Raw genomic sequence first — 25,174 nt, forward strand, 5'->3', positions numbered from 1 at the left:
TTATTTATAAACTACACTAAATCTTTTAAAGCTATGGCTTCTGATGAAGTATTTAGCTTTGTTGTTTCTAATGAAAATATTTTTCTCATAAAGTAATATAAATATATTATCTCAAGTTCTATATATAGTACCTAATTGAATCCAGTCTTTATCATATTTGGGCTTTAATATCTTGAATAAAAATAATCATTATATCTTAGAGCTTATAAATACACACATACATACGTAAAACTTTTTACGCAGCACATTTTTTTTGAAAGTGTGGATTTGATGTTAGTACATGAAACTTAAGTCAGTCCTGATAGTAATATGATAATTAATCAATTTCAAATGGGGTATCATATCTTTTCTAGAAACAGAGTAGGCACCAGTGAGGCTCTCTGGTATCTAAAATGGAGAAAATATTAACTATTAAAGAAAATTATATAAAGATATTAGAAAGTTATTATTAACATTATCATCAACCTGTTTTCTTAGATAATAAAATTGTGAAATTAATAGATATCGTTTTTTATCATTACTGAAACTCATCAGGGGGGAATGTCTTTGCAAATCTTCATCTGTACTTACAGATGTTCAGATACTTAATACTGTGGGAAAAGTGTTGGTACAGCATGGGTTTGAACTGTGTGGATCCACTTACATGTGGGCTTTTTTCAATAGTAAGTACTATAGTACTTCACGATCCATGCTGGTTGATCCAAGGATGTAGAGGAACCTCATATAGGAAGGGCTGACTTCACGTTATATGTGAATTTTGAGCTGCATGGAGGGTTGGCCCCCCCAATCCTCGAATTGTTCAAGGGTCAACTGTAGTTCTTGTAATCATTAAACCAAGCACTATTTGCATTAGAGGAAAGTAGTTCTGTAAATTTTCATGTTTTCTTAAGATTTTTATTGTATTAGAAAGGATTTCTCTTTCTTTTGGAAGAAATTACATATGAACCAACATCACTTCCACACTATAGCTGCATGTTCTACTGTTTAATGATCCTGTAGGAGGTGATTCAAGGCAAAGATATAAGTTATAGCAGATTGGACTGTGCTGTTGTAATACTCACTTTATAAATGATGAAACAGAGGATAAGTAGCTTGCTTACATCACTGGGCAAGTAATATTGCTGAGATTCAAACTCAGGGAATCTACAACCTGAGCTCTAAACAGTAACCGTATATAGTGTATAGCTGCAAAGAACCTTAAATGTGAAATAGTGACTTTCATCTTCCAATAGGCATCTTTCAATCAAGTAATTGAATAGTATCTGTTTAATCAGATTGTTTAAAACATGCCTAACATAGTCAAGATTTAGCTTGTGGCATTTAGGGTTTGTTTGTTTTTCCCCTTTAAATCTAAAATGTGTATTAGGAAAGGGGAGTTTTTAAGGAATGTGATATTAAAATTGAATGGAATTAATGACAGAGTTTGCTTCCCTGGTGGCTCAGATGGAAAGAATCTTCTCACAGTGTGGGAGACCTGGGTTTGATCCCTGGTTCGGGAAGATCCCCTGGAGAAGGAAATGGCAACCCACTCTAGTACACTTGCCTAGAAAAATCCCATGAACGGAGGAGCCTGGTGGGCTACAGTCCATGGAATCAGACACGACTGAGTGACTTCATAGTTAGGCGCCTTCATGGTGGCTTAGCAGTAAAGAATCCCCCTGCAATACAGGAGGTGTAGGAGATGCGGGTTTGATCCCAGGGTTAGAAAGATCTCCTGGAGAAGGAAACGGCAACCCAGTGCAGTATTCTTGCCTGGGAAATCCCACGGATAGAGGAGACTAGTGGGCTACAGTCCACGGTGTCACAAAAGAGCAGGACACGACTTAGTGAGTAAACAACAACGATGCAAAATACTGGAGTCTTACTCTCACAGTCCATATGTAGCTAGGTAAGCCTGCAAATTGAAATGACCTTGAATACTGATCTATAAAAAAGTGACGTTTTTTAATCATCTTTTTTGTCTTACATACTGACCACACTGAGCACGTAATAAGTTCAGTTCAGTTGCTCAGTCGTGTCTGACGCTTTGAGACCCCATGGACTGCAGCACGCCAGGCTTCCCTGTCCATCACCAACTCCTGGAGTTTACTCAAACTCATGTCCTTCGAGTCGGTGATGCCATCCAGCCATCTCATCCTCTGTCATCCCCTTCTCCTCCTGCCTTCTATCTTTCCCAGCATCAGGGTCTTTTCCAGTGAGTCAGTTCTTTGCACCAGGTGGCCAAAGTATTGGAGTTTCAGCTTCAGCATCAGTCCTTCCAATGAATATTCAGGACTGATTTCCTTTAGAATGGACTGGTTGGATCTCCTTGCTGTGCAAGGGACTCTCAAGAGTCTTTTCCAACGCCACAGTTCAAAAGCATCAATTCTTCGGTGCTCAGCTTTCTTTATAGTCTAACTCTCATATCTATACATGACTACTGGAAAAACCATAGCTTTGACTAGACAGACCTTTGTTGGCAAAGTTATGTGTCTGTTTTTTAATATGCTGTCTAGGTTGGTCATAGCTTTTCTTCCATGGAGCAAGCATCTTTTAATTTCATGGCTGCAGTCATGATCTGCAGTGATTTTGAAGCCCCCCAAAATAAAGTCTGTCACTGTTTCCATTGCTTCCCCATCTGTTTGCCATGAAGTGATGGGACTGGATGCCATGATCTTAGTTTTCTGAATGTTTAGTTTTTTTTTTTTTTTTAATCTAACACCTGGGATTTTAAGTTTTATTCAATTTTAATTAAACAGCCAAATACGCTGGAGGGTATTGTACTGAACACAGGGGTTAGTGGTGGACTCCAGAGGAGAAATCACTCCAGGGTGAGACTGGTTGGCCTTGCCCACAGTTGGCTCTAACAGCTGTCTTCTCCCCCCACAATGCACACGCGCGCACACACACACACACACACACACACACACACCCTGACAGACATACACACACTCACAGTGAGCCTTTTCCGGGGGGAGGAACTCTCCTTGGATCTACTCCCACCCAGCCTGCTCTTGAAGGGGTGGGGGAAGCAGAGGGCATCACCACAGACCCAGTGGAGAGGGTAACTGCTGCTGCTAAGTCACTTCAGTCATGTCCAACTCTGTGTGACCCCATAGACGGCAGCCCACCAGGCTCCCCCGTCCCTGGCATTCTCCAGGCAAGAACACTGGAGTGGGTTGCCATTTCCTTCTCCAATGCATGAAAGTGAAAAGTGAAAGTGAAGTCGTTCAGTCGTGTCTGACTCTATCGACCCCATGGACTGCAGCCTACCAGGCTCCTCCATCCATGGGATTTTCCAGGCAAGAGTACTGGAGTGGGGTGCCATTGCCTTCTCCATGAATGTTGAGTTTTAAGCCAACTTTTTCACTCTCCTCTTTCACCTTCATCAAGAGGCTCTTTAGTCCTTCTTCACTTTCTGCCATAAGGATGGTGTCATCTGTGTATCTGAGGTTATTAATAGTTTTGCGAGCAATCCTGATTCCAGCTTGTGCTTCATCCAGCCTGGCATTTTGCATGATGTACTCTGCATATAAGTTAAATAAGCAGGGTGACAATATACAGACTTGACATACTCCTTTTCCTATTTGGAACCAGTCTGTTGTTCCATATCCAGTTCTGACTGTTGCTTCCTGACCTGCATACACATTTCTCAGGAGGCAGGTCAGGTGGTCTGGTATTCCTGTCTCTTTAAGAATTTCCCCCAGTTTATTGTGATCCACACAGTCAAAGGCTTTGGCATAGTCAATAAAGCAGAAGTAGATGTTTTTCTGGAACTCTCTTGCTTTTTCCATGATCCAACGGATGTTGGCAATTTGATCTCTGGTTCCTCTGCCTTTTCTAAAACCAGCTTGAACATCTGGAAGATCTCGGTTCACGTACTGTTGAAGCCTGGCTTGGAGAATTTTGAGCATTACTTTACTAGCGTGTGAGATGAGTGCAATTGTGCAGTGTTTGAGCGTTCTTTGGTATTGCCTTTCTTTGGGATTAAAATGAAAACTGACCTTTTCCAGCCCTGTAGCCACTGCTGAGTTTTCCAAATTAGCTGGCATATTGAGTGCAGCACTTTCACAGCATCATTTTGAGGATTTGAAATAGCTCAACTGGAATTCCATCACCTCCACTAGCTTTGTTCACATTAAAATCTTATTCAAGTTGATTCTTTGATATCTTACTTGAAAATTTAAACTCCAGTTAAATTCACACTCTAATCTGTAAAAAATAAATAAATAAATAACCTGCCCTATAAATTTGGTAACTTTATTCAGTAAATATACCAGGGAAGCAAATCAACTTCCTGTTGTAATGATGCTTCCTGAGGCCCACTTAACTTTGTATTCCAGGATGTCTGGCTCTAGGTGAGTGATCACACCATCGTGGTTATCTGGGTCAGCAGATCCTTTTTCTATAGTTGTTCTGTGTATTCTTGCCACCTCTTCTTAATATCTGTGCTTCTTTTAGGTCCATACCATTTCTGTCCTTTATTGTGCCCGTCTGTGCAAGGATGATGCTTGTTAATCAGTTATGTGTGTGTGCGCTCCATGTGCTCTGTTGTATCTGACTCTCTGTGACTCCATGGACTGAAGCCTGTCAGGCTTCTCTCTCCATGGAATTTTTCAGGCAAATACTGGAGTAGGTTGCCATTTCCTACTACAGGGGATCTTCCCAACTGAGGGATTGAATCCCACTTCTGGAGTCTCCTGTGTTGGCCAGGGTTTTTTTTTTTTTTAACCACTGTGCCACCTAGAAAGCCCTATTAATCGGTTACAGGACAGAATACCAATTATTGTCTTTCCTGTTGTGAAGATGTATTAATGGTCCTCTACCCAGGGACGGGGGAGCCTGGTGGGCTGCCTTCTATGGGGTTGCGCAGAGTCAGACATGACTGAAGCGACTTAGCAGCAGCAGCAGCAGTATTCAAATAATCTTTACTGGAAGTTGATTTGCTTCCCTGGTATGTTTACTGAATAAAGTTACCAAATTTATAGGGCAGGTTATTTATTTATTTATTTATTTTTTACAGATTAGAGTGTGAATTTAACTGGAGTTTAAATTTTCAAGTAAGATATCAAAGAATCAACTTGAATAAGATTTTAATGTGAAACATTTTTACATATTGCTATTTTGACTAGACTTATTGCTATTTTGACTAAACTTATGATTTCATAATATGACACTGCTCTTGTGAAACAAGTAAATATCTATTTCCAGTGGGGCTGATCCATTCATTCATTGAGTGAATATTTATAGGGCAGCAATAGTGTGCCAGGTATGGTATTGGGAACAGAAAATGAACAAGACAAATATAGACCTCGTCTTTATGGAGCTTAAAGTCTAAGTTCTTTATCTTCTACGTACCCCATTTCTTCAACTGTTCTTATATCCTTCACTTCGTTTTGATTTATTTTCTGATATTTCACAAGTACAGTCTGCTCTTATTCCTGTGTGTTGATTCTCTGAGCACGTTAATTATCTTTGTGATTTTTATATATTAACCATATTGATCACATTAATAAGAGAGGATGATGATGTCTGTCCTATATTTTTCACAGGGAATTCTTTTATCTTACCTATCTAAGCCACCTAGAAGGATAATCTAATGCCAGGAGGCAAGTGAAATACAATGTGATGTTTGCTTCTTTTACTATATTATCACCTTATCTGGAATGAAGTGTCATGTGGATGAATTATTAATATACTTTTACCAATACATTTCTGTTTTGATATTTTCCACTAGGACTAAATTTGAAATGTTTTTTCAAATTTTTTCTGTTTGAACAGAGTATATTGACTGTTATTGGAACCTTAATAACCTTGCATCATTAATATGAATGCTTGTCCTTGGGATACTGGGTATCTATAATCCTTTCCCTCTTCTGCGTCTCTGGCACTACCCTAGTCCAGGTGCTCATCATTTTTTGCCTGCATAGTTAAAAAATTGTCTGTTCTGTTTCTCTGTTGTTTTCTCCTTTCAAAAACCCTCCACAACTGCTGGTGTGTTCATCTAGAGGGCAAATCTGACCTTTGGTTTTCCTTCCGAAATCATTCTGTAGTTTTTTCGTTCTCTTTTGGACACAGGTGGTTTGAACCTGAATCCTGTTTGCTCTGTTATACTGTGTGACTATTAATTTAAGTTGGGTGTTCATATTAAGTCGTAGAGAATGGCCAGTTAATGAAATTTCTCAGGAATTGTGTTTATTGAAAAACTAGCTCATGATAATCAGAAACATTGAAAAGAATGATAAGCTTTGAGAAAATGAAGCATCTTAAAACTTTATCCTTCATTTAACAGTGCATACTTCATTTGATTTTGATCATTAGTTTCCCTGTGTGTCAAATGGTATATAGTAACTTGTATTTGTTTAAGATATCCACCAATCAGTTTTCTTTCTATTCTTTCTCATAACCAGGAGAAAAATGAAATGACCGGTTCTTTAATATTTAGGGAATCATACATCTAATTTGTAATTAATAAATATTCTTAATTTGTATTGTGTTTTGTTCATGACTTTTTAAATTAGTACCTTAGTCTGAGGGCAGTAGTATGAAAGAAAAAAAAAATTAAGTAGTAATTTTTTTACTTGTTAGTATCTTGAAAAGATTTGGAAAAAGTTTAGCATTAAATCAGATAGTTAAAATGAAAAACTTTGGCATATGTTTGGGAGTTTCATTTATTCTAAATTCTCATTACTATGGAATGTAATGTTGGATGTCCTAATTAATAATTTTTATTAATACCTGAGTTTGAAAAGTCTCGTACTTTGAAATGACAATTTTAATAGTTGTTTTTTTTTTATCTGTTGATCCTTATTGTCTCTGATACTTATCTTCTGAATCACTTGGGGATACTTTTGCATTTTCCTTCTTCTCTACCTTGCTCACACCAGACTTAGATTTCTTTTTTTTTAAACCACTGAGACTGCTTAAGAGTCTTCCCATTTCATAAAGAACAGTGTTTTCTTATTCCCTTCTGGACTTAGGTGGAGTTTTCTGGAGCTCTGCTCTGGCTGCTATATGTGATGCTAAAATGGGAAAGACAAAATGACTATTTCCATTATCTACATCTATGAGATAATAGCTAGTATTTATTGAGTGGGTTTGGGATCTACTCGGAGAAGGCGATGGCACCCCACTCCAGTACTCTTGCCTGGAAAATCGCATGGACGGAGGAGCCTGGTGGGCTGCAGTCCATGGAGTCTCGAAGAGTTGGACACGACTGAGCGACTTCACTTTCGCTTTTCACTTTCACGCATTGGAGAAGGAAATAGCAGCCCACTCCAGTGTTCTTGCCTGGAGAATCCCAGGGACGGGGGAGCCTCATGGGCTGCCGTCTATGGGGTTGCACAGAGTCGGACACGACTGAAGTGGCTTAGCAGTTAGCAGAGATCTCCTAGTAGATTCTACTGTTCTAGTAGAGTAGTTTAGTCCATTCTGTTTAGTCCTGTTTAGTCCATTCTGGTCCCTTTCCTCTTGTTTTTCTCTCTGCCTAGAATGATCTCCTTTCAGTTATCTAATTATATATATCAACAAACAATATAATATAAATATAAATTATAATTTTTGTATATTGAACTTGTGTTTTTTTATACTCATTTTTTGATAGTTTCTTTTCCTTAGTCATATGTCTTATATCTTTATTTTCTTAAACATTAATATTTTAATATTGTATATCTAATCATTTTTATTTTTTTCAGTGTTTCTTGGGAGTTTGTCTTCTTCATTATTTAAAATAACAATGAGTTTGTTTTATGGACTTTTATTTGTGTGCATAGTTTGAGGTCTAGTTTGCAGTGTGCTCATACCGGTAGCATTGGTGTTTGCTTCTGTCATGCTCCAATGTCTTCAACTCAGAATATCTTGAAACTAAATTTTTACTGTGAGTTTTGTTAGATCTCACAGCTAGTATGAGTTTGGAGTGAGAGGAGGGAGCCTTCTTTTTTTTTTTCTTCTACCCAGGTTGAGACAGGCAGAGTCCACTGTCCTGTGATGAGTTGACAGTGTTGCTTTTCAGATTCCCCATCTTGTTTAGGCCCCATGCTCTTTGTCCTTTTCCCTCTTAGCAGTCCCTGTAGACCCAGCTTCTCCACTGCTAGAAGGTTGGTGGGTGCTCCCAGGCTAGATACTGGACTCAGTGCTCACTGAGACTTAGTTGTTTTTTCCCTCCAGATATTTTCCTTGGTTCCTTTCTAGCTCAACCATTCATGAAAAAAAAATTTTTTTTTTTTTTGTTTAACATTTCAGCATTTTAAGGAATTCTGAACGAGTGTGTTTCTGGACATCTAAGACTTCTGGATTGCCAGAAATGGATCTTATTTCTTCCTCCAGTTATCTATATGAGCCTCTCCTTCATTCCCTTAAGGTCTCTGTTTAGACGTTACTTTATTAGAGATCCTTTACCTATTGCCGGGCTTCCCTGGTGGCTCAGATGGTAAAGCTGCTGCTGCTGCTGCTAAGTCGCTTCAGTCGTGTCCGACTCTGTGCGACCCCATAGACGGCAGCCCGCCAGACTCCCCCGTCCCTGGGATTGTCCAGGCAAGAAATGTTTACATAGTTCTGCCAGTAGACCATGAGCTTGAATGTGGAGATTATCATCTTAATATCTTCTTTTTTAGTCACGTTTATTAAGATATATATATAATAAAATTTGTTGCTTTTAGATGTAGGGTTTGATGTTTGTTGTTCTGTAACCATCATCATAGTTGAGATTATTTCTGTCTCCCCAGAAAGGTCTCTTACGCCCCTGACTGCAGCACGCCATTCTGCCCATTCTCAGTCCAACAAACACTGACCTAATTTCTGTCCCTGTCATTTTGTCTTTTCCAGAATGTCAAATTAAAATAAAATCATGCAGTAGGTAGCCTTTTGTGACAGCTTTCCATGCTTGTTGTTGAGTCGCTAAGTCATGTCCGACTTTGTGACCCCATGGACCATAACCCACGAGGCTCCTCTGTCCATGGAATTCTCCAGGCAAGAATACAGAAGTTGGTTGCCATTTTCTTCTCCAGGAGATCTTCGCAACCCAGGGATTGAACCCACATCTCCTGCATTGGTGGGCAGATTCTTTACCGAGTAGCCTCAGGGAAGCCCTCTCATACTGAGCGAGCTCCATCTGAGCCTTTCATGCTTCTGCCTGTTCCCTTTATTGCTGAGTTGTATTCGTTTGTATGCATGCGCCACAGTTTGTTTACGGGGTTGCCACGTGGTTTCCATCGGCCATTAGGACTAAAGCTGCCACCAGACATTTTTGTACAAGGCTGTGTGGACTTGTTTTCCTTTTTCCTGGATAAATAACTAAGAGTACGCTTGCTAGCTCATAGAATAAATGCGTTATAAATTGATAAGAAATTGCCAAACGGTTTTCTAAAGTAGCCATATTATTTTGCCTTCTTATCAGTAACGTTGAATTTTAGTTTTCCATTCTTGACAATAGTTGGTTTTGTCAGTGTTTTTACTTTTAGTCATTCTGGTAAGTTTGTTGTGATGTTTTGTTGTGGTTCATTTTTTAAAACTTGTAATACTTAATAACATAGCTTCTGGCATATTCAAGATGGGATAACAAAATACTTTCTTTGATCAGGCAAATGCATTACAGTTTATGCTACTGTTCATCTTAAGCTGCATCACTGTAAGTTTACCAAATCATTTTAAAGATAAAGTGATTTGACCTCAGTTCATTTCCGTTGCTTAGTCATGTTGACTCTTTGCGACTCCTTGGACTGCAGCATGCCAGGCTTCCCTGTCCATCAACAGCTCCCAGAGCTTGCTCAAACTCCTGTCCATCGAGTCTGTGATGCCATCCAACCATCTCATCCTCTGTCCTCCCCTTCTCCTCCTGCCTTCAATCTTTCCCAGCATCAGGGTCTTTTCCAATGAGTCAGCTCTTTGCATCAGATGGCCAGAGTACTGGAGCTTCAGCTTCAGTCCTTCCAATGAATATGCAGGACTGATTTCCTTTATGATTGACTGGCTTGATATCCTTGCAGTCCAAGGGACTCTGAAGAGTCTTTTCCAACACCACAGTTCAAAAGCATCAATTCTTCAGCGCTCAGCTTTCTTTATAGTCCAGCTCTCACATCCATACGTGACATCTGGAAAAATCAGAACTTTGTTGGCAAAATAATGTCTCTGCTTTTTAATATACTGTCTAGGTTGGTCATAGCTTTTCTTCCAAGGAGCAAGGGTCTTTTAATTTCATGGCTGCAGTCACCATCTGCACTGATTTTGGAGCCTAAAAAATAAAGTCTGTCACTGTTTCCATGTTTCTGCATCTATTTGCCACGAGGTGATGGGACCAGTTGCCATGATCTTAGTTTTTTGAATGTTGAGTTTTAAGCCAACTTTTTCACTCTCCTCTTTCTTTCACTGTCATCAAGAGGGCCTTCAGTTCCTCTTTACTTTCTACCTTAAGGGTGGTGTCATCTGTGTATCTGAGGTTACTGATATTTCTCCTGGCAATCTTGATTCCAGCTTGTGCTTCAGCCACCTCAGCATTTCGTGTGATGTACTCTGCATATAAGTTAAATAAGCAGGGTGAGAATGTACAGCCTTGATCTACTCCTTTCCCAGTTTGTAACTAGTCTGTGATTTGAATTAAGACATAAGAATAAGAATCATACTTCAACTATTTCTGTGGTTGAATTGTTCACTGCCAGTTTTAACATATGTAATCAAAAATAATTAAAAACCACCAAAATTCATTGGTAATACTGTTTAGTCAACTCTTGTGGGGTGTGAATTTAGTCAGTTAATTGCTTAAAATAGACTGATTTTTCCCTTTTACCCACTATTCTTGAGATGATTGCCTTTTGATTTCTCATTTCTGTTTGCTGACAAGTTCTCTCCGTTTTTCTTTTCAAGATTTTTTTTTTTTTTGATGTGGACGATTTTTAAAGTCTTTTGTTGAGTTTGTTACAATACTTTGTTTTTTGGCCACAAGGCATGTGGGATCTTAACTCCCAGGGATCAGACCTGTACCTGCTGCATTGGAAGGCAAAGTCCTGAACACCGAACCACCAGGAAGTCCCTCTCCCGTTCTTCCTTTTTTTAACCTTTTACTTTGTGCTGGGGCACAGCTGACTGCCAGTACTGCAGTAGTGTCAGGTGAGCAGGGAGGGCTCAGCCACACACACATGTACCCGTTGTCTCGCGCCTCTCCTCTTCTTAATCACCTTTAATGTATTGTTTTGTTCTGAACTAGAGGCAGCAACAACAGAGGCATGCTTAAGAGAGATTGCAGGTGCAATTTTAGACTTCATAGTAAAGTGAGTCACAGAAATTGTTTGGTTTTCCAGTACATAAGAAAGTTATATTTATATTGTATTCTGTTAGGTGTGCGTACTATTATGCCTAAAATTAAAATGGACATACCTTAATTTAAAAATGCTTTATTGCTAAAACATGCCCAAACAATTACAGTAGTCACACCAGCGATCACTTATCACAGATCCCTGTAGTAAATATGATGATAATGAGATACGTAGAAGAGTTTCTGACCCTGGCAGAGTGTTGGTTTTTCTTCTGGCTGTGCCCCACAGCATATGGGATCTTAGTTCTCTGACCAGGGATCCGGCCCATGTGCCCTGCAGTGGGGGCATGGAGTCCCAGCCATCTGACCATAGGGGAATTTTCCTGAGAAGAGTTTTCTGAACTTTGACTTGGGTGAATGGCTGCTGTGAGGGTGATTCCTGCTGGGCACCAGCAATGGCAGCAGCATCAAACAGGACAGCTCCATTTTTGGAAATGGCGCCCAGAAGCAAAGATTGAGGAGCAGTTATTTGGAAGGAATTTAAGTTCCTGAGTGATCATGAAGAGAGAGTTGCATTGCTAACTTTACCTTTTACATTGTTAGAGGCAAGAGAAATAAACTTTTTTGTTCATTAGACCATTGCAAAAAAAAAAGTAATAAGAAATTTTCAATATTGTGAGAATTTACCAAAATGTGGCACAGAGACATGAGCAAACACTGTTGGAAACATGGCATGGATGGGCTTGCTTGACACAGTTCAGTCGCTCAGTTGTGTCCAACTCTTTGTGACCCCTTGGGCTGCAGCATGCCAGGCTTCCCTATCCATCATCATCTCCTGGAACTTGGTCAAACTCATGTCCACCCAGTCGGTGATGGCATCCAACCATCTCATCCTCTGTCGTTCCCTTCTCCTCCTGCCCTCAATGTTTCCCAGCATCAGGGTCTTTTCCAATGAGGCAGTTCTTCACATCAGGTGGCCAAAGTATTGGAATTTCAGGTTCAAAATCATCCTTCCAATGAACACCCAGGACTGATCTCCTTTAGGATTGACTGGTTGGCTGTCCTTGCAGTCCAGGGGACTCTCAAGAGTCTTCTCCAACACCACAGTTCAAAAGAATCAATTCTTTGGCCTTCAGCGTTCTTTATAGTCCAACTCTCACATCTATACATGACTACTAGAAAAACCATAGCTTTGAATAGATGGACCTTTGTCAGTAAAGTAATGTCTCTGCTTTTTAATAAGCTGTCTAGGTTGGTCATAGCTTTTCTTCCAAGGAGCAGGCGTCTTTTAATTTCATGGCTGTAGTCACCATCTGCAGTGATTTTGGAGCTTGCAGGGTTGTCTTAAATCTTTATAATGATTTATAAAAGATTCAGCATCTACACAGCTCAACGAAGTGCATGCAGGAAAGTAAGATATGCCTGTATTTGCATTTCTTAGCATGTTACAGAACCTTGATAGCATGTCAGAGCATGAGAGGAACCTTAGAAATAAGACACTAATTCTCTCAAGTTTTAGGTGGGGAAATTGAGGATCAGTGGTGTGTCCCAGGTAGGCCAGCTGGTTAGGGCCAGAACTGGCTCTGGTGCGCAAGTCTGTAAACTGCAACACATTTCTCTCTTTATATTTAGATGTTAATGGCTTTCAGTTTAATGAATCAAGTGTTATCATTTCATTTTATCTTTGAGGCAAAATTTTCGTATTTTCTCTTTCTTCAGATTCACTCACGGGTAGTTTTGATATCTACGTGCGTGTCTTCATTTTTGGCTCTGCTGGGTCTTCGTTGCCGCACGGGCCCTTCTCGTGGTTGGGGCGAGCAGGGGCTCCTCTGCAGTTGCGGTGGGGGGCTTCACTCTGGGGTGGCTTCTCTCGTGGTGGAGCGTGGGCTCTCGGGCGTGAGGGCTCCCTGGAGGTGGCGCATGGGCTCAGCAGTTGTGGCCCTCGGGCTCTGGAGCGCACTTTCCGTCGTGGTGCCACACAGGCTTCGCTGCCCCAAGGCGTGTGGGATCCTCCCGGATCAGGGTTCGAACCCATTTTCTCATACATTGACAGGCGTGTTCTTTACCACTGGGCCAGCAGGGAGGCCTTCTGTATCTTTTTGTGGTTATTAGTGGGGGCAGAAATAGAATTTTTTTCAGGATTTAATGTGTTGGAGCTAAAGGAAAGTGCACAAATATTTACATTAACAGCATAATTACAGGTTTTAAAATTGAGTTGTCTTTTTGTTTTTTTTCCTTGAGTAGTTGTCATTGCGTAACGTAAGACTCTTTGAGCTTGTGGATTTTCCTGGATCCTGTGTCTCTGCTTTTGTCTTCTGTGTGTGAGTGCAGTGGTGGCTTCTTTTCCTTTAGCCAGCCTGTTGCCTCCCTCCTTTTTGTCCCTCATGTCTTCTCTCTTTCTCCCTCCTTGATTGGTTGTGATTCTCAGTTAAGCTCATTTGTGATCTTGGGCAAGAAAATTTATCCTTCCGATTGTTATTTTTCTCTTAATGTGAAAAGTGAGTGAAAGTGTTAGCTGTTGAGTTGTGTCTGACTCTTAGTGACCCCATGGACTGTAGTCTGCCAGGCTCCTCTGTCCATGGAATCCTCCGGGCAAGAAGACTGGAGTGGGTGCCTGTTCCCTTCTCCAGGGATCTTCCCAAACTCAGTGATTGAACCCAGGTCTCCCACCTTGCAGGTAGATTCTTTACTATCTGGCCACCAGGTAAGCCTTAATCAATAAAAATAAGAAGTTTATCATGGAAAATTTCAAATATATTCAGAAATGTGAGAGAACGCCTATGTACCTGTCAGCCAACTTCAATCATGATCAACATTCTTTCATTTATTCATATGTTGTTTTAATTAATGCTATATGGCTTCTATATTTTTGTTTTCCTTAGTTCTCATAATTTGTTCCTTGGAATTTTAAGGCTTTAAGATTACTAAACTTTGGAGAACAGTTTTCTTGGAACCTAAAGTCTGCTGCCAGAGTTTATAAAACATTGCTGAGATGGTGTGCTGAATGTGGTAGTCCTGTGCTCAGTAACAGGGTCCAGTGTGTGCTGTGCTCTTGGGTTTTGAGAGCAGTGGTGTTTTGCTTCTTTTTCCCTTGAAATGGTTTTATATTTAAAATTGTCTAGGGTCAACATGTGTCTGTACATGGGGTTTGACTTTATTTTTTTCTTCTGTATTTGAGATAGAAGTTTACTAATCTAATTTCTGATAACAGATACTGCTCTGGGTTTGGTATCATAGGGACAGTGTTCAGAAGGTGAGTGAAGTTGTCTGAGCCACTGGGGAAGCCCTTAACCTATTTTGGTTCTTTTTAATATATAACTTTTTGATTCGGGCTACCTGGAAGCACTATTAATAGACTGGTTTCGTGTTACAAATAGATAAGTATGCCTCTGTGACTGTGAAGAGTATGCTTTTATACATTTAATATGTACTTAGTTATAAAATTTATGTATTAAGCATACTGGAAGAATGTTGATGTTAGTTTAGTAATTGGATTAGTGAAGAGTTATTTGGACTTCTGGCTGTCATTCTTGAATACCATTTTCTTCCCCAACAGGAGGATATAAAAATATGTCATTAAATTCATATGAGTTCTAGATTTCAATGTATATACATTAAATTTTTGTCTTGGCTAAAATGCTGAATAAAAACACTTTAAAGTGTGATTAACACTGAGACTTCCCTGGTGATCCAGTGGTTAAGAATCACCTGCCAACGCAGGGGACGTGAGTCCTCTGTCCCCTTCACTCGCGATGTGTGAAGGTCCCACTGCTGCAGAGCGGTTAAGCCCGTGTGCCCAGAGCCTGTGCTTTGCAGCAGGAGAGGCCAACACGGTGAGAAGGCTGGGCACCACACTAGAGAGTTAAGGCCACAAGCAGCAGCAAAGACCCAGCACAGCTGAATATAAATCAATCAGTCAGTGCCGTTGAAATACGTATAATATCATATATGGAACGAGTCGCCAGTCCAGGTTTGATGCACGATACTGGATGCTTGGGGCTAGTGCACTGGGATGACCCAGAGGGATGGTATGGGGAGGGAGGAGGGAGGAGGGTTCAGGATGGGGAGCAAGTGTATACCTGTGGCGGATTCATTTCGATATTTGGCAAAACCAATACAATATTGTAAAGTTTAAAGATAAAATTTAAAAAAAAAAAGAAAGAAAACAAGTATGATTGACATAGACCTAACTAACATACAGCAGTTACTTTGATTTTACTAGTTCCACAGTGGAGCTTATCTCTCAGGATTTATGTTGGAAGTAAGTTTGTGGGAAGAAAATCCTTTGGCTTAAAATTTAACTTTTTTTATACTTACTAAACATAAGATTATACTCTGACGAGTAAGACAGCTAGGTACACAAATGAATGTTAGAGAATTTGCTTCTAGCAAGAATGGTTTTGTAATTTGTATATTGTAGTTATGCTACCGCTTTTATGATTTCATTAACATCTCTACTTCTTTCTTCCACATTAAAGTGTGAGTATAATAAAATAAAAGTCGAAGCCTCTCCTTTTGTTTATTACACACACACAAAATTTGAAATTTCTTTGGTAAATCGAAGCACAAAAAGAAGGAAATGTGTATATTAGAATATGAAGGAAGATGAGTGTTTAGGGTAAAGATTTATAATGGACTACCATTTAAATTTTTTCGTGAAAGATGGCATGTCAGTTAAGAAATTGCATATTTATTTTGAAATACTGGATAAAATAGCAAATCTTAACTATGAAGTCATTTAGATTACAAAATTTTCTTTTGTATAGCATATATCTCACTTTTATTGGATGTTAACAGGTATGTAATCAGCTAGTTTTATTAGCAATTTTTTTTGTGGTTCACTTTCCTCATTTTATGGTTCAGAAAAATTTGAGCTGCCTTTGAGCTGTGGAGGGCTTCCTTTGTGGCTCAGCTGGTAAAGAATCCGCCTGTCATGGGGCAGATGTGGGTTCGATCCCTGGTGGCTCAGATGGTAAAGAGTCTGCTTGCAGTGCGAGGGACCCAGGTTTGATCCCTGGGTCGGGACGATCCCCTGGAGAAGGAAATGGCAACCTACTCCAGTATTCTTGCCTGGAAAATCCCATGGGTGGAGGAGCCTGGCAGGCTACAGTCCATGGGGTTGCAAAGAGTCGGACACGACTGAGTGACTTCACTTCACTTGAGCTTGTTGAAGGGAGTAGTGTAGGAAATGAGCCTTACGACTTGCATTATTAAGGTGTCTTTTCCAGAGGCTGGAAAGAGCGTGGCAGAATAGGAGTTAAATAAATATTTGTTAATTACATGAATAAATACTGAATGCATGCCTGAATGAAGACATCTCGGAAGTAGAGAGAAGCCACACACCATTTCTTTTTCTAGTAAATATCTTGAGTCTTCAGATGACTAGTCTCTAATTCTTACCCGTCATCTGCCAAAAGTACGAAGAACCATCCTCTAGACGAGGCTCCTGGGGAAAAAATTCCTACACACTTGCAGTTTGCAGTAAATAATCAGGAACTTTTGTTTAATGGAATATTTTGTATCACCTCAGGAAAGTAATGTCAGATACTTGATTCTAGTACGTTGTATTTTATTTATTTATTGGGCTTCCCTGGTGGCTCAGATAGTAAAAATCTGCATGCAATGAGGAGACCCAGATTTGATCCCTGGGTTGGGAAAATACCCTGGAGAAGGGAATGACTACCCACTCCAGTATTCTTACCTGGAAAATTCCATGAACAGGAACTTGGCAAGCTATAGTCCATGGGGTTGCAAAGAGTCAGACATGACTGACTGAATAACACACACACACACATTTTATTACATTTTTAAACTGAAGTATACTTGATACACTAATACATTTTATTTTGAACAGACGTTATGCAATGGAGAGAGAACTGAGAGAGAACTGGTTTTAAACCTAATTCTTCCACTTCTAAGTTAGATATGACTTCATCCTAATCATTTAATCACTTTTTAATTAATTAATTGGGTTTTGGGTCTTAGCTGTGGCATGTGGGATCTTTTGCTGTGCATTCAGACTGTCTGGTTGTGTTTGGGCTCAGTAGTTGTGGCATGCGGGCTTGGCTGCTCCGGAGCATGTGGGATCTTAGTACCTTGACCAGGGGTGGAACCTGTGTCCCCAGTATTGCAAGGCGGATTCTTAACCGCTGATTTCCATAATCACTTAATCACTCTTAATCTCCTCATTTACAAATAATGTAAACATATTGAAAAGAATTTCACTTATAAGCCTGAATAATGGTTATATGGTTTTAATAACATAATGATGCTCTTGAGAGCTATTAAATTAGGTCGTATAACTTACCCTTTAATATCTGGAGATCAGTAGATTTTGCGATCATTAGTCTGATTTTTATAGGATTTTTTTTAACTTCTTGATATTTGGGTTATCAACTATTATTTTCTTTTTTCCTCTAATTTAAAAAATTGTGTTAAAATGTATATAACAAAGTTTACCATCTTAACCGTTTTTAAAGGATATAGTTCAGTGGTATTAAGTACATTCAAACTGTTTGTTATACACATCTTTCATCATCATCCATCTCCAGAACTCTTTATCTTGCACAAGTGAAATCTGTACATCTTGCGTCAGGCAACTACCATTCTACTTTCTGTCTTTGTGTATCATTTTCTTTTAATCAAGTAAACATTTTTTAATAATAGCAGAAACAAAGTGGAGAAATGTATTTCACGTTACTGCAGATTTTGATTTTTGGTATCTTAGAGAAGAAATGTAAAGGAACCAGGGAATTCCCTGGCGATCTAGTGGACAGGCCTCCGTGCTTTCGCTGCTGAGGACTTGCTTTCGTCCCTTGTGGGGCACCAGGATCTTGCAGGCCTCTCGGTGGGGCGAACAGCAGAAAAGAAAAACGTACAGAGGAAACGTGGCAGTGCCGGAGCAGCTGGTGGTGGATGGTCTGTGACTGACTCGGAGGGACCAGTTGTGACCCTGTTAGTTCAGTTCCTACATTTGATACTTCAGCATAAAAGCATTAAAAAAATAAATAGCACATTTACTGAATGCACATTCAGTAGCTTCTAGCTGGAGTGGGGCATTTTAAAGTGGAAGAATCCTGGGACTGGACAATTCCTAGGAAGTTATTTAGCATAGTTTATTCCTCCCACTGCTCAGTTTTGCACCTGTCGTTTGCATAAATACACAGGTCACAGTGTGGGTTTTTCAGAGTGTTTTCCCGGCTCAGTGAGTTGCCTGAATTTCTAACATTACTTTCATAGTCTCCTGATGCCACTTTGTTATACTGATAAGCATTGCCCTACATTCTGTACCTTTTAAATTTGCTACCTGTCCTCTGCAGCGTTCATTTGACTATCTTAGCGGTTTCTGTCTCCTTCTAGAAGTAGAAATACAGAGGTAAAAATCAAGCGAATTTCAAAAGTAACCTGTACTTTTAACTTTGTGGGCTTTTCTTTTTGACAAACACGCTGTAGCATGCAGATGAAAGCAAAAAATCTCTGGTAATCTTGGCATTTATCTTTTTTATGTTTTTTTTTTCCTGGCAATTGAATTATGTTTTTACCACACACTATATTTGAATCCTAGATGTACTGTAATCTTACATTCTTTCCCTTGTTTTTAGTTTGTCCTTTGTTAACATTTAATTTTGGATGGTCACCTGTTAATTAAGCAATCTAAAACAGTTTCCAGTAACCTCTAAGCCTAGTTTTCAAAGGGCGTTTTATTTTTTAATCATTTACAGCCCATTTAAAACATATTACATATTTAAAATAGCTATGCATTGATTTCCTTACAGTATATGTAGGTACTTTTCTGATTGTTAAGTAAGTGCACATATTAGAGAACAAAATAAGAAATGATGAAAAAGTCCCAGTTGGTTGAAGGCCAGGTTGATAATACTAAGTCTTTTGTACCTCAGATAGTCTTAATTTAGTGTAAGTGGTGGGTCGTCTTTTTCCCTAAGAGCTGGTTAGTTGAAAAGAAAACTTACCAAAGATTTGTTTTTTTCTTTGCCTATTCGCTAGTTTTTTTCTAACTCTTAAGATGATATTAATTGCTGCTGCTGCTACTAAGTCACTTCAATCGTCCGACTCTGTGCGACCCCATAGACGGCAGCCCACCGGGCTCCCCCGTCCCTGGCATTCTCCAGGCAAGAACACTGGAGTGGGTTGCCATTTCCTTCTCCAATGCAGGAAAGTGAAAAGTGAAAGTGAAGTCGCTGAGTTGTGTCCGACCCTCAGCGACCCCATAGACGGCAGCCCACCAGGCTCCTCCGTCCATGGAATTTTCCAGGCAAGAGTACTGGAGTGGGGTGCCATTGCCTTCTCTGGATATTAATTGCTAGATGCATCATTATTTTATGTACCATCAAGAAAGAGAAAAAAATATTGAACTGTGAAACAATGCTTTCTTATCACTAACTTTTAAAACAGTATTTGTTAATAATTTCAAACTTAAAAGTTGCAGGAATACCCACACATCCTTTTTCTAGATTCACTGATTATTAACAGTCCATCTCATTTGTCTTACTATTGCTTGCTTCTCTATATGTGTATACACAGTTTATTTCTGACATTTGAAGATAAGTTGAACATATTGGCAGTTCAGTTCTAATGCCATGGTGAAGAAGGATATGTCTTACATAACCAAAATATAGTTATCAACTTCAACAAATTTAACTTTGATAAAATATTTTTAATACACTGTCTACACTTCATTTTTGTCAGTTGACTTGATATTATCTTATACTTTTCCCTCTCCTATCAGGTTCCAGTCTAGGGTCAGCTATTGAATTTACTTGTGCTGTTTCTTTAGTTTTTTTTATTTATTTTATTTTATTTATTATTTATGTGGCTGTGCGAGGTGTTTGTTGCTGCTCGGGCTTTTCTCTAGCTGTAGCAAGCGGGTGCTGCTCTCCAGTTGCGGTGCTCGGGCTTCCAGGTGTGGTGGCTTCTGTTGTGGAGCGCGGGCGCTGGGCTCGAAGGCTTCAGTGATCGCGGCTCCTGGGTTCTGACACAGGCTTGGTAGCTGCGGCACCAGGGCTTAGTTGCCGTGTGGCATGTGGAATCTTCCCAACCAGGGCTTGAACCCATGTCTCCAGCTTTGGCAGGCGGATTCTTTACTGCTGAGCCACCAGGGAAGCCCTCTTTAGTTTTTTTAGGTCTAGAATATTTCTACCTTCTTCCTTTGTCTTTTATGATGTTGGTAAATAGAATAACTTTTTTTTTTTTTTAAAGTTAGAGTGTTCCTTGAGTTTTTCTGATATTTGCTTATGATTAGATTCAGGTTATGCATTCCTGATGCTAATTCTACATAAGTTATGTTGTAGAGTATAAGCACATAAGTTATGTGCTTCTCTTAAGCCATGAAATCTAGAGTCCCACAATGTTTATTTGGTCTTCATTGGTGATGTTAATTTTATTACTTGCTTGTCTGATTTCTCCACTGCATAACCATTATTTTTGCCCTTGCAATTAATAAGCAGTCTGTGAGGAGACACTTTAAAACTATGCACTTATCTTTTGTTTGTTGTTCGGTCCCTAAGTCACATCTGACTCTTTGCGACCCCGTGGACCGCAGCATGCCAGGCTTCCCTGTCCTTCACCATCTCCCAGAGCTGCTCAAACTCATGTCCGTTGAGTCAGTGGTGCCATCCAAGCATCTCATCCTCTATTGTCCCCTTCTCCTGCCTTCAATCTTTCCCAGCATCAGGGTCTTTTCCATTGAGTTGGCTCTTTGCATCAGATAGCCAGAGTATTGGAGTTTCAGCTTCAGCATCAGTCCTTCCAATGAATATTCAGGAATGATGTCCTTTGAGATTGACTGGTTTGATCTCTTTGCTGTTCAAGGGACTCTCAAGAGTCTTCTCCAACACCACAGTTCAAAAGCATCAATTCTTCGGTGCTCAGCCTTCTTTATGGTCCAACTCTCACATCCGTACATGACTACTGGAAAAACCATAGCTTTGACTAGACGGACCTTGGCAAAGTGATATCTCTGCTTTTTAATACGCAATGTAGGCTTTTACAGCTTTTCTTCCATGCAGCAAGCGTCTTTAAATTTTGTGGTTGCAGTCACTTTCTGCAGTGACTTTGGAGCCCAGGAGAATAAAATCTGCCACTGCTTCCATTTTTTCCCCCTATTTGTATGCCATAAAGTGATGGGACCAGATGCCATGATCATAGTTTTTTGAATGTTGAGTTTAAGGCCATCTTTTTCACTCTCCTCTTTCACCCTCCTCAAGAGGCTCTTTAGTTCCTCTTTGCTTCCTTTCATTAGAGTGGTATGCCATCTGCATATCTGAGGGTGTTGATATTTTTCCCAGCAGTCTGGATTCCAGCTTGTGTTTCATGTAGCATTTCTTGCTCGTCATCAAAAAATCAAAAAATTTCCCTAGATTTAACATCCATGGATGATTCTTGCCTAAACAAACCTTTATAATGATAATTGCAAAATGATTTCAACTCCAGCATTCCTTCATGTTTACCAGTCAGCTTTTGACATTGTAGCTTAAGCAAGAATCCTCTCTTTTCCCCCATTTATACATTTATCTATTATTGATATAAACTCTTAGATTCCCATTTTTTCCTATTTGTAATTCATTACTGTCCTTAATTATTTTGATGCTCAGATTTTGATGTACTGCCATATATTCTGACATTGTAATGTGTTCCAGGCTATTAAAAAAAATCTTTGTACTTCTTGGGGGCTTCGCAGGTGGTCTCAGTGGTACAGAATCCATCTGCCACTGCTAGAGAGGCAGATTTGATCCCTGGGTTGGTGTGATCCCCTGGAGAAGGAAATGACTAAGAGCTGGACACAACTGAGTGGGCTTGCATGCCCTGACTTATTTAAATGATGTACTTTCCAACTGTCATTTTTCTTTTGCTATAGATTTCTTGCTTTTTTTCTGTTTAGAGACAGTCTTTGACTATTTCTTTTAGGATAAGGTTAGCCTTGCTTTATTCTTTTAGTTCTTGCTTATTTGAGAAATTCTTTATTTTTCCTTCTATTCTAAATGATAGTCTTGCCATATAGAGTATCCTAGATTGCAGGTGTTTCCCTTCCAGGTCTCTGACTGTATCTTGCCACACTCTGTTTTGGCCTTCAGTGTTTCTGTGGAGAAATCAACTGATAACCTTATGAGGATTCCCTTGTAATTAACTCTCTGTTTTTCTCTTGCTGCCTTTAGAGTCCTCACTTTAACTTTTCCCATTTTAATTATATGTCTTGATGTCGATCTGTTTGGATTCATCTTGTTTGGGACTCTTTCCTTCCTGTGCCTGGATATCTGTTTCCTTTTTTAGGCTTGGAAAGCTTTCAACCTTAATTTCTTTTCTCTCTCCTTTTTTTTTTGGCTGAACCCGTGTAGCTTGTGGGCTATTAGTTCCCTGACCAGTGATTGGACTTGGACCCCCAGCAGCAAAAGCATGGATTCCCAGCCACTGGACTGCCAGGGAATTCCCGTAATTTTTTCAGATCCATTTCATTTCTCTTTCATGTCTTTCTGGGATTGCCTGTTAGGTGTGGATTGGGATGTTTTGTGTTACCCAAGGGTCTTATATATTGCTTTCATTGTTTTCATTTGTCTTTCTGTCTGCTGTTCTGATTGTTGATTTTCTTTAGTCTGTCTTCCAGATCAGTTATTTCTTCGGCATTGTCCAGTTTGCTGTTTATTGCCTTTATCTCAGCTTTTGTCTTGACTAGTGAGTTTTCTCATTTTAATCCTCTTTATAGTTTCTAGGTCCTTTTTACAGTAGTCTGCATTTCCATTGCGGAGAAGGCAGTGGCACCCCACTCCAGTACTCTTGCCTGGAAAATTCCATGGATGGAGGAGCCTGGTAGGCTGCAGTCCATGGGGTCGCTAGGAGTCGGACACGACTGAGTGACTTCACTTTCACTTTTCACTTTCATGCATAGGAGAAGGAAATGGCAACCCACTCCAGTGTTCTTGCCTGTTGGCTTTCTTCATTCAGTGTTTTATTTGTTGTTGTTGCTGTGCTGGGTCTTCGTGGCTGTCTGAGGGCTCTCTCTCGTTGCAGCAGTTGGGGGCTGTTCCCCAGTTGTAGTGTGGGCTTCCCACTGAAGTGGCTTCTCTTGTCGTGGCGCCCAGGCTCAGTTGCCCTGCGGCCCGTGGAATCTTCCTGGACCAGGGATTGGACCTGTGCCCCCTGTATTGGCAGGTGAGTTCTTTACCACTGGACCACCAGTAGAGTCCTTCAGTATTCTTATAACCTCCCTTTTGAACTGGGATCTGGTAGACTGGAAGATGTCTGTTTTATTGTTTGTTCTTTCAAGGGAATTCTCTTGATCTTTTAGTTGGGAGTGGCTCCTCTGCTTCTTCATTTTATTTGTGTTTCTCAGACTCTGAGTTTAGGAGAAGCAGTTATCTACTGTGGTCTCAAAGGGCTGTTGCTATGTGGGAATGTCCTTTGTGCAGCCTGTATGAGTCTAGTGTTTTGGTGCGAAGGCTGTTTTTAGCACGGATGCCTGCTCTGTCTTTCATCCACCTGTACTGGCACTGACCCAGGCATACCGGCGTGTGGTGATCGCAGCCCTGCTGGATGTTGAGTGGGGCCTTCTCCTTGATCTGTGGTTGTCATAGCCCTGTCAGGGGCAGAGTCTGCTCCCCAGCTGTTGGAGTAGATACCCCAGAACCGTTTCTGAGCTGCCGTGTGAGGTAGATGGGACCAGAGCACTCCCTTTGGGAGAGGAGACACTGGGTTTTCCTTCGTAGGAGCTGTCCACCATAAAGTGAGCTCTGTGACGTCACTTGTTACCTGTGCTCGGGCTCACAAGGGACGCTGCTTTTAGCACTGTGCTCGGCCCGGCCTCAGCCATGGAAATTCAGACGGTTGGCCCAGGTGTCCCTCAGGCACTGTTCTCACAAAGCTACCGGTGCAGGTCCGCAGGCACAGATCTGGAGCCAGGACTGCGGTAGTTGCGCATCTGGACTCTCCGTGGAAGCTGTGAGTCAGCCCAGACGCTGGCTGCGCCTCGGAGTGCGCACTCACCACGAACCTGCAGCCACACCGGTTGTCTGCTCGGACGCCTGAAGGCGCTGAGTTTAAGAAGCTGCCCGCGGCACTGGAATCCACAGACCCCACAGCCGCCGCGCACCCGGGTTCAGCCTGTGTCCGAAGCTACATGGCCTCTGGGGCTGGCTTGGATTCCAGCCTTGCCTCCACTTGTGGGCAGCCTGCTGCCGCTGGTGCACTGGTCCAGAACTCGCATGGCCACGCCCGCTGGGAGCACACCAAGAGGGAGGCCTCTGCGGTGGGTTCTGCCCTCCCTTTGTGCGTGCATGTTAGCGGTGGGGCTTTAATGGTGGACGTGGGTTCCTTCTCCCGTACATCCCTGGGTGCATACCTTACTCCCGCCCCTTCAGTCTGTCTCCACACAGCCAACCCCAGTCCTCTCCCCGAGTCTGTCCTCTGAAGCCTGAGTTTAAGCACCCAGCATCCTTTCACCCCAAGCCCCCATGAAGCTCCAGCAGACTCTCATCTTGGGCTGAGAACTCAGCAAGGTAGCCAGGACCTTCTACACAGGTCTGTCTGTCCTGGCTGCTGCCAGCCAGCTGCTGCACTCTCCTCTGAGCCTCTGAAGCTCCCTTTCGGTCCCGCAGGTCTCCCCCTGGAGAAGGGGCTGGCCAGGGTGAGGGAAGCTTTCTTCTTTCGCAGCTCCCTCCCAGGGATGCAGGTCCTGTCCCCATTGCTTTTTTTTTTGTTTCTTTCATCCTACCTGGCTATGTGGTTATCTTTCTTGCAATTTTGGTTTTATGAGATTATCTGCCAGCATTCAGCAGGTATTCTGTGACAACTGTACCACATGTAGATGTATTTTTGATATATTGGGTTGGCCAAAAGGTTCATTTGGGGTTTTCCATAAGATGTTAAGGAAAAACCTGAATGAACCTTTTGGCCAACCCAATATTTGTGGGAGAAGGTGAACCCCATGCCCTTCTGTTCCAG

At 40.9% G+C, this 25,174-nt stretch overlaps 1 protein-coding gene across 7 annotated transcripts in view; it reads left to right on the plus strand.

Annotated features, from left to right (window-relative positions):
- Window positions 1–25,174, plus strand: part of LRBA (LPS responsive beige-like anchor protein) — a 753,999-nt gene that overhangs the window by 11,086 nt on the left and 717,739 nt on the right. The window lies entirely within an intron of this gene.

This window comes from Bos javanicus, chromosome 17, assembly GCF_032452875.1.
Source record: "Bos javanicus breed banteng chromosome 17, ARS-OSU_banteng_1.0, whole genome shotgun sequence".
In the NCBI taxonomy this organism is placed as follows: domain Eukaryota; kingdom Metazoa; phylum Chordata; class Mammalia; order Artiodactyla; family Bovidae; genus Bos; species Bos javanicus.